Here is a 15,675-nt window from a genome sequence, read left to right as displayed (position 1 = left end):
GAAACTCATGCCCTGAATCTCATGCCCTGAAACTCCTGCCCTGAATCTCAAGCCCTGAAACTACTGCCTTGAATCTCATGCCCTGAAACTCCAGCTGAATCTCATGCCCTGAAACTCCTCATGCCTGAAACTCATGCCCTCTCATGCCCTGAATTTCATGCCCTGAAACTCATGCCCTGAATCTCATGCCCTGAAACTACTGCACTGAATCTCCTGCCCTGAAACTGCTGCACTGAATCTCCTGCCCTGAATCTCCTGCCCTGAATCTCATGCCCTGAATCTCAAGCCCTGAAACTACAGTCCTGAATCTCATGCCCTGAAATTCCTGCCCTGAATCTCCTGCCCTGAATCTAATGCCCTAAAACTCCTGCCTTGAGACTACAGCCCTGAATCTTATGCCCTGAAACTCCTGTCCTGAATCTCCTGCCCTGAAACTACAGCCCTGAATCTTATGCCCTGAAACTCCCGTCCTGAATCTCCTGCCCTGAATCTCATGCCCTGAAACTCCTGCCCTGAATTTCATGCCCTGAAACTACTGTCCTGAATCTCCTGCCCTGAATCTCCTGCCCTGAAACCACAGCCCTGAATCTTATGCCCTGAAACTCCCGTCCTGAATCTCCTGCCCTGAATCTCATGCCCTGAATCTCAAGCCCTGAAACGACAGCCCTGAATCTCATGCCCTGAAACTCCTGTCCTGAATCTCCTTCCCTGAATCTCATGCCCTGAATCTCCTGCCCTGAATCTCAAGCCTTAAAATTACTGCCCTGAATCTCAAGCCCTGAAACTACAGCTCTGAATCTCATGCCTTGAAACTCCTGCTCTGAAACTCATGCCCTGAAACTCCTGCCCTGAATATCAAGACCTGAAAATACTGCCCTGAATCTCATGCCCTGAAACTCATGCCCTGAATCTCATGCCCTGAAACTCCTGCACTGAATCTCCTGCCCTGAATCTCATGCCCTGAATCTCATGCCCTGAAACTCCTGCTCTGAATCTCAAGCCCTGAAACTACTGCCCTGAATCTCATGCCCTGAAACTTCTGCCCTGAATCTCAAGCCCTGAAACTACTGCCCTGAATCTCATGCCCTGAAACTCCTGCCCTGAATCTCCTGCCCTGAAACTCATGCCCTGAATCTCATGCCCTGAAACTCCTGGTCTGAATCTCATGCCCTGAAACTCCTGCCCTGAATATCAAGACCTGAAAATCCTGCCCTGAATCTCATGCCCTGAATCTCATGCCCTGAATCTCAAGCCCTGAAACTCCTGCCCTGAAACCTCAGCCCTGAATCTCATGCCCTGAAACACCCGTCCTGAATCTCCTGCCCTGAATCTCATGCCCTGAATCTCAAGCCCTGAATCTCATGCCCTGAAACTTCTGCCCTGAATCTCAAGCCCTGAAACTACTGCCCTGAATCTCATGCCCTGAAACTCCTGCCCAAATCTCCTGCCCTGAAACTCATGCCCTGAATCTCATGCCCTGAATTTCATGCCCTGAAACTCATGCCCTGAATCTCATGCCCTGAAACTGCTGCACTGAATCTCCTGCCCTGAATCTCATGCCCTGAATCTCATGCCCTGAATCTCAAGCCCTGAAACTACAGTCCTGAATCTCATGCCCTGAAATTCCTGCCCTGAATCTCCTGCCCTGAATCTAATGCCCTAAAACTCCTGCCCTGAGACTACAGCCCTGAATTTCATGCCCTGAAACTACTGTCCTGAATCTCCTGCCCTGAATCTCCTGCCCTGAAACCACAGCCCTGAATCTTATGCCCTGAAACTCCCTTCCTGAATCTCCTGCCCTGAATCTCATGCACTGAATCTCAAGCCCTGAAACCACAGCCCTGAATCTCACGCCTTGAAATTACCGCCCTGAATCTCATGCCCTGAAACTCCGGCACTGAATCTCAAGCCCTGATACTACTGCCCTGCATCTCATGCCTTGAAACTCCTGCTCTAAGACTCATGCCTTGAAACTCATGCCCTGAAACTCATGCCCTGAAACTCCTGCCCTGAGTCTCCTGCCCTGAAACTCATGCCCTGAATTTCATGCCCTGAAACTCCTGCCCTGAATCTCCTACCCTGAAACAACAGCCCTGAATCTCATGCCCTGAAACTCCTGTCCTGAATCTCCTGCCCTGAATCTCATGCCCTTAATATCATACCCTGAAACTCCTGCCCTGAATCTCAAGCCCTGAAACTACTGCCCAGAATCTCATGCCCTGAAAGTCCTGTCCTGAATCTCCTGCCTTGAATCTCCTGCCCTGAAACTTCTGCCCTGAATCTCCTGCCCTGAAACTCCTGCCCAAATCTCATGCCCTGAAACTCATGCCCTGAATCGCATGCCCTGAAACTCCTGCCTGAATCTCAAGCCCTGAAACTACTGCCTTGAATCACACGCCCTGAAACTCCAGCCCCATCTCCTGCCCTGAAACTCATGCCCTAAATCTCATGCCCTGAATCTCATGCCCTGAAACTCATGCCATGAATCTCATGCCCTGAAACTGCTGCACTGAATCTCCTGCCCTGAAACTGCTGCACTGAATCTCCTGCCCTGAATCTCATGCCCTGATCTCATGCCCTGAATCTCTGCCCTGAAACTACATGCCCTGAATCTCATGCCCTGAAACTCCTGCCCTGAATCTCCTGCCCTGAATCTCATGCCCTGAAACTCCTGCCCTGAACTCATGCCCTGAATCTCATGCCCTGAAACTCACTGCCTGAATCTCCTGCCCTGAACTCATGCCCTGAATCTCATGCCCTGAAACTCATGCCCTGAATCTCATGCCCTGAATCTCATGCCCTGAATCTCCTGCCCTGAACTCATGCCCTGAAACTCATGCCTGATCCTGAATCTCCTGCCCTGAATCTCCTGCCCTGAAACTCTGCCCTGAATCTCATGCCCTGAAACTCCCGTCCTGAATCTCCTGCCCTGAATCTCATGCCCTGAATCTCAAGCCCTGAAACGACAGCCCTGAATCTCATGCCCTGAAACTCCTGTCCTGAATCTCCTTCCCTGAATCTCATGCCCTGAAACTCCTGCCCTGAATCTCAAGCCTTAAAATTACTGCCCTGAATCTCATGCCTTGAAACTCCTGGTCTGAAACTCATGCCCTGAATCTCATGCCCTGAAACTCCTGCCCTGAATCTCAAGCCCTGAAACTACAGCTCTGAATCTCATGCCTTGAAACTCCTGGTCTGAAACTCATGCCCTGAAACTCCTGCCCTGAATATCAAGACCTGAAAATACTGCCCTGAATCTCATGCCCTGAAACTCATGCCCTAAATCTCATGCCCTGAAACTCCTGCACTGAATCTCCTGCCCTGAATCTCATGCCCTGAATCTCATGCCCTGAAACTCCTGCTCTGAATCTCAAGCCCTGAAACTACTGCCCTGAATCTCATGCCCTGAAACTCCTGCCCTGAATCTCAAGCCCTGAAACTGCTGCCCTGAATATCATGCCTTGAAACTCCAGCTCTGAAACTCATGCCCTGAATCTCATCCCCTGAAACTCCTGCCCTGAATCTCCTGCCCTGAAACCTCAGCCCTCAATCTCATGCCCTGAAACTCCGGTCCTGAATCTCCTGCCCTGAATCTCATGCCCTTAATATCATACCCTGAAACTCCTGCCCTGAATCTCAAGCCCTGAAACTACTGCCCTGAATCTCATGCCCTGAAAGTCCTGTCCTGAATCTCCTGCCTTGAATCTCCTGCCCTGAAACTTCTGCCCTGAATCTCCTGCCCTGAAACTCCTGCCCAAATCTCATGCCCTGAAACTCATGCCCTGAATCGCATGCCCTGAAACTCCTGCCTGAATCTCAAGCCCTGAAACTACTGCCTTGAATCACACGTCCTGAAACTCCAGCCCCATCTCCTGCCCTGAAACTCATGCCCTAAATCTCATGCCCTGAATCTCATGCCCTGAAACTCATGCCCTGAATCTCATGCCCTGAAACTGCTGCACTGAATCTCCTGCCCTGAAACTGCTGCACTGAATCTCCTGCCCTGAATCTCATGCCCTGAATCTCATGCCCTGAATCTCAAGCCCTGAAACTACAGTCCTGAATCTCATACCCTGAAATTCCTGCCCTGAATCTCCTGCCCTGAATCTAATGCCCTAAAACTCCTGCCCTGAGAATACAGCCCTGAATTTCATGCCCTGAAACTACTGTCCTGAATCTCCTGCCCTGAAACCACAGCCCTGAATCTTATGCCCTGAAACTCCCGTCCTGAATCTCCTGCCCTGAATCTCATGCCCTGAAACTCCTGCCCTGAATTTCATGCCCTGAAACTACTGTCCTGAATCTCCTGCCCTGAATCTCCTGCCCTGAAACCACAGCCCTGAATCTTATGCCCTGAAACTCCCGTCCTGAATCTCCTGCCCTGAATCTCATGCCCTGAATCTCAAGCCCTGAAACGACAGCCCTGAATCTCATGCCCTGAAACTCCTGTCCTGAATCTCCTTCCCTGAATCTCATGCCCTAAATCTCATGCCCTGAATCTCATGCCCTGAAACTCATGCCATGAATCTCATGCCCTGAAACTGCTGCACTGAATCTCCTGCCCTGAAACTGCTGCACTGAATCTCCTGCCCTGAATCTCATGCCCTGAATCTCATGCCCTGAATCTCAAGCCCTGAAACTACAGCCCTGAATCTCCTGCCCTGAATCTCATACCCTGAAACACATGCCCTGAAATTCCTGCCCTGAATTTCATGCCCTGAAACTACTGTCCTGAATCTCCTGCCCTAAATCTCCTGCCCTGAAACCACAGCCCTGAATCTTATGCCCTGAAACTCCCGTCCTGAATCTCCTGCCCTGAATCTCATGCCCTGAATCTCAAGCCCTGAAACGACAGCCCTTAATCTCATGCCCTGAAACTCCTGTCCTGAATCTCCTTCCCTGAATCTCATGCCCTGAAACTCCTGCCCTGAATCTCAAGCCTTAAAATTACTGCCCTGAATCTCATGCCTTGAAACTCCTGGTCTGAAACTCATGCCCTGAATCTCATGCCCTGAAACTCCTGCCCTGAATCTCAAGCCCTGAAACTACAGCTCTGAATCTCATGCCTTGAAACTCCTGGTCTGAAACTCATGCCCTGAAACTCCTGCCCTGAATATCAAGACCTGAAAATACTGCCCTGAATCTCATGCCCTGAAACTCATGCCCTAAATCTCATGCCCTGAAACTCCTGCACTGAATCTCCTGCCCTGAATCTCATGCCCTGAATCTCATGCCCTGAAACTCCTGCTCTGAATCTCAAGCCCTGAAACTACTGCCCTGAATCTCATGCCCTGAAACTTCTGCCCTGAATCTCAAGCCCTGAAACTACTGCCCTGAATCTCATGCCCTGAAACTCCGGCCCAAATCTCCTGCCCTGAAACTCATGCCCTGAATCTCATGCCTTGAAACTCCTGGTCTGAAACTCATGCCCTGAAACTCCTGCCCTGAATATCAAGACCTGAAAAAACTGCCCTGAATCTCATGCCCTGAAACTCATGCCCTAAATCTCAGGCCCTGAATCTCCTGCCCTGAAACCTCAGCCCTCAATCTCATGCCCTGAAACTCCCGTCCTGAATCTCCTGCCCTGAATCTCATGCCCTGAATCTCAAGCCCTGAATCTCATGCCCTGAAACTTCTGCCCTGAATCTCAAGCCCTGAAACTACTGCCCTGAATCTCATGCCCTGAAACTCCGGCCCAAATCTCCTGCCCTGAAACTCATGCCCTGAATCTCATGCCCTGAATTTCATGCCCTGAAACTCATGCCCTGAATCTCATGCCCTGAAACTGCTGCACTGAATCTCCTGCCCTGAATCTCATGCCCTGAATCTCATGCCCTGAATCTCACGCCCTGAAACTACAGTCCTGAATCTCATGCCCTGAAATTCCTGCCCTGAATCTCCTGCCCTCAATCTAATGCCCTAAAACTCCTGCCCTGAGACTACAGCCCTGAATTTCATGCCCTGAAACTACTGTCCTGAATCTCCTGCCCTGAATCTCCTGCCCTGAAACCACAGCCCTGAATCTTATGCCCTGAAACTCCCTTCCTGAATCTCCTGCCCTGAATCTCATGCACTGAATCTCAAGCCCTGAAACCACAGCCCTGAATCTCACGCCTTGAAATTACCGCCCTGAATCTCATGCCCTGAAACTCCGGCACTGAATCTCAAGCCCTGATACTACTGCCCTGCATCTCATGCCTTGAAACTCCTGCTCTAAGACTCATGCCTTGAAACTCATGCCCTGAAACTCATGCCCTGAAACTCCTGCCCTGAGTCTCCTGCCCTGAAACTCATGCCCTGAATTTCATGCCCTGAAACTCCTGCCCTGAATCTCCTACCCTGAAACAACAGCCCTGAATCTCATGCCCTGAAACTCCTGTCCTGAATCTCCTGCCCTGAATCTCATGCCCTTAATATCATACCCTGAAACTCCTGCCCTGAATCTCAAGCCCTGAAACTACTGCCCTGAATCTCATGCCCTGAAAGTCCTGTCCTGAATCTCCTGCCTTGAATCTCCTGCCCTGAAACTTCTGCCCTGAATCTCCTGCCCTGAAACTCCTGCCCAAATCTCATGCCCTGAAACTCATGCCCTGAATCGCATGCCCTGAAACTCCTGCCTGAATCTCAAGCCCTGAAACTACTGCCTTGAATCACACGCCCTGAAACTCCAGCCCCATCTCCTGCCCTGAAACTCATGCCCTAAATCTCATGCCCTGAATCTCATGCCCTGAAACTCATGCCATGAATCTCATGCCCTGAAACTGCTGCACTGAATCTCCTGCCCTGAAACTGCTGCACTGAATCTCCTGCCCTGAATCTCATGCCCTGAATCTCATGCCCTGAATCTCAAGCCCTGAAACTACAGTCCTGAATCTCATGCCCTGAAATTCCTGCCCTGAATCTCCTGCCCTGAATCTAATGCCCTAAAACTCCTGCCCTGAGACTACAGCCCTGAATTTCATGCCCTGAAACTACTGTCCTGAATCTCCTGCCCTGAAACCACAGCCCTGAATCTTATGCCCTGAAACTCCCGTCCTGAATCTCCTGCCCTGAATCTCATGCCCTGAAACTCCTGCCCTGAATTTCATGCCCTGAAACTACTGTCCTGAATCTCCTGCCCTGAATCTCCTGCCCTGAAACCACAGCCCTGAATCTTATGCCCTGAAACTCCCGTCCTGAATCTCCTGCCCTGAATCTCATGCCCTGAATCTCAAGCCCTGAAACGACAGCCCTGAATCTCATGCCCTGAAACTCCTGTCCTGAATCTCCTTCCCTGAATCTCATGCCCTGAAACTCCTGCCCTGAATCTCAAGCCTTAAAATTACTGCCCTGAATCTCATGCCTTGAAACTCCTGGTCTGAAACTCATGCCCTGAATCTCATGCCCTGAAACTCCTGCCCTGAATCTCAAGCCCTGAAACTACAGCTCTGAATCTCATGCCTTGAAACTCCTGGTCTGAAACTCATGCCCTGAAACTCCTGCCCTGAATATCAAGACCTGAAAATACTGCCCTGAATCTCATGCCCTGAAACTCATGCCCTAAATCTCATGCCCTGAAACTCCTGCACTGAATCTCCTGCTCTGAATCTCATGCCCTGAATCTCATGCCCTGAAACTCCTGCTCTGAATCTCAAGCCCTGAAACTACTGCCTGAATCTCATGCCCTGAAACTCCTGCCCTGAATCTCAAGCCCTGAAACTGCTGCCCTGAATATCATGCCTTGAAACTCCAGCTCTGAAACTCATGCCCTGAATCTCATCCCCTGAAACTCCTGCCCTGAATCTCCTGCCCTGAAACCTCAGCCCTCAATCTCATGCCCTGAAACTCCCGTCCTGAATCTCCTGCCCTGAATCTCATGCCCTGAATCTCAAGCCCTGAATCTCCTGCCCTGAATCTCCTGCCCTGAAACTTCTGCCCTGAATCTCAAGCCCTGAAACTACTACCCTGAATCTCATGCCCTGAAACTCCTGCCCAAATCTCCTGCCCTGAAACTCATGCCCTGAATCTCATGCCCTGAATTTCATGCCCTGAAACTCATGCCCTGAATCTCATGCCCTGAATCTCATGCCCTGAATCTCAAGCCCTGAAACTACAGTCCTGAATCTCATGCCCTGAAATTCCTGCCCTGAATCTCCTGCCCTGAATCTAATGCCCTAAAATTCCTGCCCTCAGACTACAGCCCTGAATTTCATGCCCTGAAACTACTGTCCTGAATCTCCTGCCCTGAATCTCCTGCCCTGAAACCACAGCCCTGAATCTTATGCCCTGAAACTCCCTTCCTGAAACTCATGCCATGAATCTCATACCCTGAAACTGCTGCACTGAATCTCCTGCCCTGAAACTGCTGCACTGAATCTCCTGCCCTGAATCTCATGCCCTGAATCTCATGCCCTGAATCTCAAGCCCTGAAACTACAGCCCTGAATCTCCTGCCCTGAATCTCATACCCTGAAACACATGCCCTGAAATTCCTGCCCTGAATTTCATGCCCTGAAACTACTGTCCTGAATCTCCTGCCCTGAATCTCATGCCCTGAAACTACTGCCCTGAATCTCATGCCCTGAAACTCCTGTCCTGAATCTCCTGCCATGAGTCTCCTGCCCTGAAACTTCTGCCCTGAATCTCAAGCCCTGAAACTACTGCCCTGAATCTCATGCCCTGAAACTCCTGCCCAAATCTCATGCCCTGAAACTACTGCTCTGAATCTCATGCCCTGAAACTCCTGCCCTGAATTTCATGCCCTGAAACTACTGTCCTGAATCTCCTGCCCTGAAACCACAGCCCTGAATCTTATGCCCTGAAACTCCCGTCCTGAATCTCCTGCCCTGAATCTCATGCCCTGAATCTCAAGCCCTGAAACGACAGCCCTGAATCTCATGCCCTGAAACTCCTGTCCTGAATCTCCTTCCCTGAATCTCATGCCCTGAAACTCCTGCCCTGAATCTCAAGCCATAAATTACTGCCCTGAATCTCATGCCTTGAAACTCCTGGTCTGAAACTCATGCCCTGAATCTCATGCCCTGAAACTCCTGCCCTGAATCTCAAGCCCTGAAACTACAGCTCTGAATCTCATGCCTTGAAACTCCTGGTCTGAAACTCATGCCCTGAAACTCCTGCCCTGAATATCAAGACCTGAAAATACTGCCCTGAATCTCATGCCCTGAAACTCATGCCCTAAATCTCATGCCCTGAAACTCCTGCACTGAATCTCCTGCCCTGAATCTCATGCCCTGAATCTCATGCCCTGAAACTCCTGCTCTGAATCTCAAGCCCTGAAACTACTGCCCTGAATCTCATGCCCTGAAACTCCTGCCCTGAATCTCAAGCCCTGAAACTGCTGCCCTGAATATCATGCCTTGAAACTCCAGCTCTGAAACTCATGCCCTGAATCTCATCCCCTGAAACTCCTGCCCTGAATCTCCTGCCCTGAAACCTCAGCCCTCAATCTCATGCCCTGAAACTCCCGTCCTGAATCTCCTGCCCTGAATCTCATGCCCTGAATCTCAAGCCCTGAAACTACTGCACTGAATCTCATGCCCTGAAACTCCTGTCCTGAATCTCCTGCCCTGAATCTCCTGCCCTGAAACTTCTGCCCTGAATCTCAAGCCCTGAAACTACTGCCCTGAATCTCATGCCCTGAAACTCCTGCCCAAATCTCATGTCCTGAAACTCATGCCCTGAATCTCATGCCCTGAAACTCATGCCCTGAATCTCATGCCCTGAAACTGCTGCACTGAATCTCTTGCCCTGAAACTGCTGCACTGAATCTCCTGCCCTGAATCTCATGCCCTGAATCTCAAGCCCTGAAACTACAGCCCTGAATCTCCTGCCCTGAATCTCATACCCTAAAACACATGCCCTGAAATTCCTACCCTGAATTTCATGCCCTGAAACTACTGTCCTGAATCTCCTGCCCTGAATCTCATGCCCTGAAACTACTGCCCTGAATCTCATGCCCTGAAACTCCTGTCCTGAATCTCCTGCCTTGAATCTCCTGCCCTGAAACTTCTGCCCTGAATCTCAAGCCCTGAAACTACTGCCCTGAATCTCATGCCCTGAAACTCCTGCCCAAATCTCATGCCCTGAAACTCATGCCCTGAATCGCATGCCCTGAAACTCCTGCCTGAATCTCAAGCCCTGAAATTACTGCCCTGAATCTGATGCCCTGAAACTACTGCTCTGAATCTCAAGCCCTGAAACTACTGCCTTGAATCTCACGCCTTTAAACCTCTGCTCTGAAACACATGCCCTGAAACTCATGCCCTGAATCTCATGCCCTGAAACTCCTGCCCCATCTCCTGCCCTGAAACTCATGCCCTGAATTTCATGCCCTCAATCTCATGCCCTGAAACTCATGCCCTGAATCTCCTGCCCTGAAACTGCTGCACTGAATCTCCTGCCCTGAATCTCATGCCCTGAATCTCATGCCCTGAATCTCAAGCCCTGAAACTACAGCCCTGAATCTCCTGTCCTGAATCTCATACCCTAAAACACATGCCCTGAAATTCCTGCCCTGAATTTCATGCCCTGAAACTGCTGCACTGACTCTCATGCCCTGAAACTCCTGTCCTGAATCTCCTGCCCTGAATCTCCTGCCCTGAATCCTCTGCCCTGAATCTCATGCCCTGACACTCCTGCCCTGAGTTTCATGCCCTGAAAGTCCTGTCCTGAATCTCCTGCCCTGAATCTCATGCCCTGAATCTCAAGCCCTGAAACTACTGCCCTGAATCTCATGCCCTTAAAATCCTGCCCTGAATCTCATGCCCTGAAACTACTGCCTTGAATCTCATGCCTTGAAACTCCAGCTCTGAAACTCATGCCCTGAATCTCATCCCCTGAAACTCCTGCCCTGAATCTCCTGCCCTGAAACCTCAGCCCTCAATCTCATGCACTGAAACTCCCGTCCTGAATCTCCTGCCCTGAATCTCATGCCCTGAATCTCAAGCCCTGAAACTACTGCACTGAATCTCATGCCCTGAAACTCCTGTCCTGAATTTCATGCCCTGAAACTGCTGCACGGACTCTCATGCCCTGAAACTCCTGTCCTGAATCTCCTGCCCTGAATCTCCTGCCCTGAAACTTCTGCCCTGAATCTCAAGCCCTGAAACTACTGCCCTGAATCTCATGCCCTGAAACTCCTGCCCAAATCTCCTGTCCTGAAACTCATGCCCTGAATCTCATGCCCTGAAACTCATGCCCTGAATCTCATGCCCTGAAACTGCTGCACTGAATCTCTTGCCCTGAAACTGCTGCACTGAATCTCCTGCCCTGAATCTCATGCCCTGAATCTCAAGCCCTGAAACTACAGCCCTGAATCTCCTGCCCTGAATCTCATGCCCTGAATCTCAAGCCCTGAAACTACTGCCCTGAATTTCATGCCCTGAAACTCCTGTCCTGAATTTCATGCCCTGAAACTGCTGCACGGACTCTCATGCCCTGAAACTCCTGTCCTGAATCTCCTGCCCTGAATCTCCTGCCCTGAAACTTCTGCCCTGAATCTCAAGCCCTGAAACTACTGCCCTGAATCTCATGCCCTGAAACTCCTGCCCAAATCTCCTGTCCTGAAACTCATGCCCTGAATCTCATGCCCTGAAACTCATGCCCTGAATCTCATGCCCTGAAACTGCTGCACTGAATCTCTTGCCCTGAAACTGCTGCACTGAATCTCCTGCCCTGAATCTCATGCCCTGAATCTCAAGCCCTGAAACTACAGCCCTGAATCTCCTGCCCTGAATCTCATACCCTAAAACACATGCCCTGAATCTCCTGCCCTGAATCTCATGCCCTGAAACTACAGCCCTGAATCTCATGCCCTGAAACTCCTGTCCTGAATCTCCTGCCTTGAATCTCCTGCCCTGAAACTTCTGCCCTGAATCTCAAGCCCTGAAACTACTGCCCTGAATCTCATGCCCTGAAACTCCTGCCCAAATCTCATGCCCTGAAACTCATGCCCTGAATCGTATGCCCTGAAACTCCTGCCTGAATCTCAAGCCCTGAAATTACTGCCCTGAATCTGATGCCCTGAAACTACTGCTCTGAATCTCAAGCCCTGAAACTACTGCCTTGAATCTCACGCCTTTAAAGCTCTGCTCTGAAACACATGCCCTGAAACACATGCCCTGAAACTCATGCCCTGAATCTCATGCCCTGAAACTCCTGACCCATCTCCTGCCCTGAAACTCATGCCCTGAATTTCATGCCCTGAAACTACAGCCCTGAATCTCCTGCCCGGAAACAGCTGCACTGAATCTCCTGCCCTCAATCTCATGCCCTGATACTCATGCCCTGAATCTCATGCCCTGAAACTGCTGCACTGAATCTCTTGCCCTCAAACTGCTGCACTGAATATCCTGCCCTGAATCTCATGCCCTGAATCTCAAGCCCTGAAACTACAGCCCTGAATCTCCTGCCCTGAATCTCATACCCTAAAACACATGCCCTGAAATTCCTACCCTGAATTTCATGCCCTGAAACTACTGTCCTGAATCTCCTGCCCTGAATCTCATGCCCTGAAACTACTGCCCTGAATCTCATGCCCTGAAACTCCTGTCCTGAATCTCCTGCCTTGAATCTCCTGCCCTGAAACTTCTGCCCTGAATCTCAAGCCCTGAAACTACTGCCCTGAATCTCATGCCCTGAAACTCCTGCCCTGAATCTCATGCCCTGAAACTCATGCCCTGAATCGCATGCCCTGAAACTCCTGCCTGAATCTCAAGCCCTGAAATTACTGCCCTGAATCTGATGCCCTGAAACTACTGCTCTGAATCTCAAGCCCTGAAACTACTGCCTTGAATCTCACGCCTTTAAAGCTCTCTGCTCTGAAACACATGCCCTGAAACACATGCCCTGAAACTCATGCCCTGAATCTCATGCCCTGAAACTCCTGCCCCATCTCCTGCCCTGAAACTCATGCCCTGAATTTCATGCCCTCAATCTCATGCCCTGAAACTCATGCCCTGAATCTCCTGCCCTGAAACTGCTGCACTGAATCTCCTGTCCTGAATCTCATGCCCTGAATCTCATGCCCTGAATCTCAAGCCCTGAAACTACAGCCCTGAATCTCCTGTCCTGAATCTCATATCCTAAAACACATGCCCTGAAATTCCCGCCCTGAATTTCATGCCCTGAAACTGCTGCACTGACTCTCATGCCCTGAAACTCCTGTCCTGAATCTCCTGCCCTGAATCTCCTGCCCTGAATCCTCTGCCCTGAATCTCATGCCCTGACACTCCTGCCCTGAGTTTCATGCCCTGAAAGTCCTGTCCTGAATCTCCTGCCCTGAATCTCATGCCCTGAATCTCATGCCCTGAAACTCCTGCCCTGAATCTCAAGCCCTGAAACTACTGCCCTGAATCTCATGCCCTTAAAATCCTGCCCTGAATCTCATGCCCTGAAACTACTGCCTTGAATCTCATGCCTTGAAACTCCAGCTCTGAAACTCATGCCCTGAATCTCATCCCCTGAAACTCCTGCCCTGAATCTCCTGCCCTGAAACCTCAGCCCTCAATCTCATGCCCTGAAACTCCCGTCCTGAATCTCCTGCCCTGAATCTCATGCCCTGAATCTCAAGCCCTGAAACTACTGCCCTGAATCTCATGCCCTGAAACTCCTGCCCTGAATTTCATGCCCTGAAACTGCTGCACTGAATCTCATGCCCTGAAACTCCTGTCCTGAATCTCCTGCCCTGAATCTCCTGCCCTGAAACTTCTGCCCTGAATCTCAAGCCTTAAAATTACTGCCCTGAATCTCATGCCTTGAAACTCCTGGTCTGAAACTCATGCCCTGAATCTCATGCCCTGAAACTCCTGCCCTGAATCTCAAGCCCTGAAACCACAGCCCTGAATCTCATGCCTTGAAACTCCTGGTCTGAAACTCATGCCCTGAATCTCCTGCCCTGAATATCAAGACCTGAAAATACTGCCCTGAATCTCATGCCCTGAAACTCATGCCCTGAATCTCATGCCCTGAAACTCCTGCACTGAATCTCCTGCCCTGAATCTCATGCCCTGAATCTCATGCCCTGAAACTCCTGCTCTGAATCTCAAGCCCTGAAACTACTGCCCTGAATCTCATGCCCTGAAACTCCTGCCCTGAATCTCAAGCCCTGAAACTACTGCCCTGAATCTCATGCCTTGAAACTCCTGCTCTGAAACTCATGCCCTGAATCTCATGCCCTGAAACTCCTGCCCTGAATCTCCTGCCCTGAAACCTCAGCCCTCAATCTCATGCCCTGAAACTCCCGTCCTGAATCTCCTGCCCTGAATCTCATGCCCTGAATCTCAAGCCCTGAATCTCCTGCCCTGAATCTCCTGCCCTGAAACTTCTGCCCTGAATCTCAAGCCCTGAAACTACTGCCCTGAATCTCATGCCCTGAAACTCCTGCCCAAATCTCCTGCCCTGAAACTCATGCCCTGAATCTCATGCCCTGAATTTCATGCCCTGAAACTCATGCCCTGAATCTCATGCCCTGAAACTGCTGCACTGAATCTCCTGCCCTGAATCTCATGCCCTGAATCTCATGCCCTGAATCTCAAGCCCTGAAACTACAGTCCTGAATCTCATGCCCTGAAATTCCTGCCCTGAATCTCCTGCCCTGAATCTAATGCCCTAAAACTCCTGCCCTGAGACTACAGCCCTGAATTTCATGCCCTGAAACTACTGTCCTGAATCTCCTGCCCTGAATCTCCTGCCCTGAAACCACAGCCCTGAATCTTATGCCCTGAAACTTCCCTCCTGAATCTCCTGCCCTGAATCTCATGCACTGAATCTCAAGCCCTGAAACCACAGCCCTGAATCTCACGCCTTGAAATTACCGCCCTGAATCTCATGCCCTGAAACTCCGGCACTGAATCTCAAGCCCTGATACTACTGCCCTGCATCTCATGCCTTGAAACTCCTGCTCTAAGACTCATGCCTTGAAACTCATGCCCTGAAACTCATGCCCTGAAACTCCTGCCCTGAATCTCCTACCCTGAAACAACAGCCCTGAATCTCATGCCCTGAAAATCCTGTCCTGAATCTCCTGCCCTGAATCTCATGCCCTGAATATCATACCCTGAAACTCCTGCCCTAAATCTCAAGCCCTGAAACTACTGCCCTGAATCTCATGCCCTGAAACTCCTGTCCTGAATCTCCTGCCTTGAATCTCCTGCCCTGAAACTTCTGCCCTGAATCTCAAGCCCTGAAACTACTGCCCTGAATCTCATGCACTGAAACTCCTGCCCAAATCTCATGCCCTGAAACTCATGCCCTGAATTTCATGCCCTGAAACTCCTGCCCTGAATCTCCTGCCCTGAAACAACAGCCCTGAATCTCATGCCCTGAAACTCCTGTCCTGAATCTCCTGCCCTGAATCTCATGCCCTGAATATCATACCCTGAAACTCCTGCCCTGAATCTCAAGCCCTGAAACTACTGCCCTGAATCTCATGCCCTGAAACTCCTGTCCTGAATCTCCTGCCCTGAATCTCCTGCCCTGAAACTTCTGCCCTGAATCTCAAGCCCTGAAACTACTGCCCTGAATCTCATGCCCTGAAACTCCTGCCCAAATCTCATGCCCTGAAACTCATGCCCTGAATCTCATGCCCTGAAACTCCTGCCCTGAATCTCAAGCCCTGAAACTACTGCCCTGAATCTCATGCCCTGAAACTCCAGCCCTGAATCTCCTGCCCTGAAAC

Source organism: Mobula hypostoma, chromosome 14, assembly GCF_963921235.1.
Source record: "Mobula hypostoma chromosome 14, sMobHyp1.1, whole genome shotgun sequence".
Taxonomy (NCBI): Eukaryota; Metazoa; Chordata; class Chondrichthyes; order Myliobatiformes; family Myliobatidae; genus Mobula; species Mobula hypostoma.
The sequence above is the reverse complement of the archived record's forward strand: the minus strand, read 5'-3'. Positions refer to the sequence as shown.